This window comes from Cervus elaphus, chromosome 32 (genome assembly GCF_910594005.1).
Source record: "Cervus elaphus chromosome 32, mCerEla1.1, whole genome shotgun sequence".
NCBI lineage: Eukaryota > Metazoa > Chordata > Mammalia > Artiodactyla > Cervidae > Cervus > Cervus elaphus.
In genome coordinates, this window is record NC_057846.1 from 16240896 (window position 1) to 16244453 (window position 3558).

Below are 3558 nucleotides of genomic sequence, written 5' to 3' on the forward strand. Positions count from 1 at the left end.
TACCAAATTGCAAGTTTTAAAGTAAGAAAATGGATGGCAGGTTTTGTTTATTTGCTTGTTTTGGTATCTTTGTGATTATGCAAGTAACATTAGCAGATAAGTCCTGGACTTAAGATGAGAACACACTAGATGGTGCTGTTATCCTGAGAGCAGGGACCCGCAGGACGCAGTGCTGCTTAGAATAAAGCTGGGATAGAAGAAATAACGTGCAGGCTGCATGTTGGGTTTTGTCTTCCACCAGGATACACTAATACAAGATCATATAATTCACTTTCACAGCATTTGTATTTTACTCAGAAATGACTTGCTGAAGTTTTACCTTACAGCCTTGCTTTAATAAACAGGTGCATGTGCGTGTATGTGAACATACATCTGTGTTCAAGATGGGGCAACTGTTCTGGTTTTACCTAATTTTATCTCCTGGGTCTTTCTTTCTTTTTTCTTTTTTTGATTTATTTTTTTATTGAAGGATAATTGCTTTACAGAATTCTGTTGTTTTCTGTCAAACCTCAGCATGAATCAGCCACAGGTATACATATCCCCTCCCTTTTGAACCTCCCTCTCATCTCCCTCCCCACCCCACCCCTCTAGGTTTGAGTTCCCTGAGCCTCACAGCAAATTCCCGTTGGCTATCTATTTTACACATGGTAATGCAAGTTTCCACATTACTCTTTCCATACATCTCACCCTCTCCTCCCCTCTCCCCATGTCCATAACTCTATTCTCTATGTCTGTTTCTCCATTGCTGCCCTGTAAATAAGTTCTTCAGTACCATTCTTCTAGATTCCATATATATACATTAGAATATGATATTTATCTTTCTCTTTCTGGTTCACTTCACTCTGTATAATAGGCTCTAGGTTCATCCCCCTCATCAGAACTGACTCAAATGTGTTCCTTTTTATGGCTGAATAATATTCCATTGTGTATATGTACCACAACTTCTTTATCCATTCATTGTCAATGGACATCCAGGTTGCTTCCATGTTCTAGCTATTGTAAATAGTGCTGCAGTGAACAATGGGTTACATGTGTCTTTTTCAGTTTTGGTTTCCTCAGGGTATATGCCTAGGGGTGGGATTGCCGGGTCATATGGTGGTTTTATTCCTAGTTCTAAAAATATGGAATGCTTACGAATTTGCATTTCATCCTAGTACAGGGGCCATGGTAATCTCTGTATCGTTCCAATCTTAGAATATGTGCTGCCAAAGTGAGCACCTCCTGGGTCTTTCTTAAAGACACACAAGGTTCCCATCAGATTTCCCTGGACCTGGCTTACATCCTTCCAGCTGCTTGTCCCTCATGTTTTTTTCCCTCCTATGGGGTGACTCCATCACCTGTTTCTAACAATGTCTTGCTTATTCTACAATACCAGGTTCAAATGGTAAGCCTTCCAGGAAGCTGTTCTGGATTGCTTTTTATTCTTTCTTTGCTTTGAAGTTCTGTAAGTCTTCCTTGTACTTCTCTTATGCACATCATACTCTGCCTTGTGTTTTTTTGTATACTTGCTGTTGCTGCTAAGTCATTTCAGTTGTGTCCAACTCTGTGTTACCCCATAGACGGCAGCCCACCAGGCTCCTCCGTCCACGGGATTCTCCAGACAAGAACACTGGAGTGGGTTGCCATTTCCTTCTTCAATGCATGAAAGTGAAAAGTGAAAGTGAAGTTGCTCAGTCATGTCCAACTCTTAGTGACCCCATGGATTGCAGCCTTGCAGCCCACCAGGCTCCTCCATCCATGGGATTCTCCAGGCAAGAGTACTGGAGTGGGGTGCCATTGCCTTCTCCAACTTGTATACTTACTATTCTGTAAACTCCTGGAGAACATGGACAATTTTAATGCAATTTTGTCTCCTTCCTGTTCTTTTATCAACTTTTTCATAAAGTACTACATCTTGTGAGTAATTGGTACTCACAAATGTGCATGCAAGGAAGGATTAAAAGAATTATGAAATGGATTTTTTTTTTTAACATTTGAGAACAACGATTAATTGCCTGGGAAAGAAGTGATCCACAATATTAATAACAGCTTTCTTTGTGTATAGCCTAAGTGATATTTACATATTTTCTCATTTTAAAACATTCTTTTGGGTTTTTTTCTTTGCTGACACACAGAATCACTGACTCAAACAACTAAAACAGTGGGTTTGAAGCCACTCTCTGAGGGATCTAGGATTCCCAGTTAAGATTTTTTGCTTCAACCTAAAAAGCAAAATGCATTTGACTTTGGATCTTTTAGTGACTATCTATTCAATGGGAATTAAGGTATCAGAAATTATCTGAAAATGACAACATTGAGCCTGTCATACAGTAGGATCCAGATGAAAATCTTTGCTGCTCACCGAAAATTACTTATTATACACATTGAGAAATCCCTTCATTGATTCTCTTCCAACATAGACAATAGGGTGTGAACTTTTTTCAGCTATAAAATGGCAGTAATTTATGTACCTCACAGAGGTTTTAAGATGATTAAATGGCATGGCATATACGCAGCAGCCTGCTTAGAGCTGGGTTATATTCATTTTTTTCTTTTCATCAGAGTCAGACAGTCTCTTTTTAGATAATTACACCAAAGCCCAGGCCTCTTGACTTCAAGTTCAGGGCCTCTTCTACCTTATGGATGCTGTCTGCTTTGCCTTTACATATGTCAACTGAAAAAAAAATGTACAACTTGAGAGTTGTGAGTTAAGTTTTATTTGGGGGCAAAATGAGGACTGCAGCCCAGGAGTCAGCATCTCAGAGAGCTCTGAGAGACTGCTCCCAAGCGGCAGTGGGATAAGGTCAATATATAAGGTTTTGGTGAAGGGGGAGTTCAGTATCATGAAGCACTCATTTCACAAAGAGCTTTTTGTTAGTCATGAGGATCTGATGTCACCATGAAGGGATTCAGTGCTTCTCTAGGTATGAGGAGATGCAAGGATTGAGATCATAAAATCTGTTCCTAAAAGCATCCAACTATCTAAAGAGCTGTCCCACCAGATTCCCTGGAGCACAGAGTGCCTTACTCCACTCTGAATTCCCTCAGGGGGTATTGAAGGCCGACAGCTATAGCAGCATGGAGTTCAGTAGTAGTAGAGGCAGATGGCAAATGCCTTTGTTGTTCACTCATTGGCAATGCCCTTGGTACATGCCAATTTGCAGTTGATACATACTTTAATTTCTTTTCAGTTATAATAGCTTTCTTTTTGCATCTGTAAAGAATATAGCATATCAGGGAAATATAGGTTAAGCTGTAAATTCTGCTCAATATTAGGATTTCCACAATTATAAACAGTCAATATTTTAGACATTAGTTCATTCCCTTTCCAATATTTCTAAACTTTGAAATAAAGTCAAAGCCTGGGTGACTAGAGCATTTGAACTTTCACTCATAATTTGCTGTCTTTTTTGAGATTGTGAATTAAATGATCCCTTTGGCTATATTGGTCTTCCCTGGTGGCTCAGATGGTAAAAAAAATCCACCTGCAATGTGGGAGACCTGGGTTTGATCCCTGGGTTGGGAAGATCCCCTGGTGGAGGACATGGCAACCCACTCCCGTCTTCTTCACTGGAGAAT

The 3558-nt window shown here is 39.9% G+C and overlaps 1 non-coding gene across 1 annotated transcript; it reads right to left on the reverse strand.

The window, feature by feature from the left end:
* Positions 1–1115: 1115 nt before the first annotated feature.
* On the reverse strand, positions 1116–1218 carry LOC122688154. The gene has a single exon (XR_006339372.1). It is a non-coding gene; the product is annotated as a U6 spliceosomal RNA (small nuclear RNA).
* Between the last annotated feature and the right edge of the window lie 2340 nt (positions 1219–3558).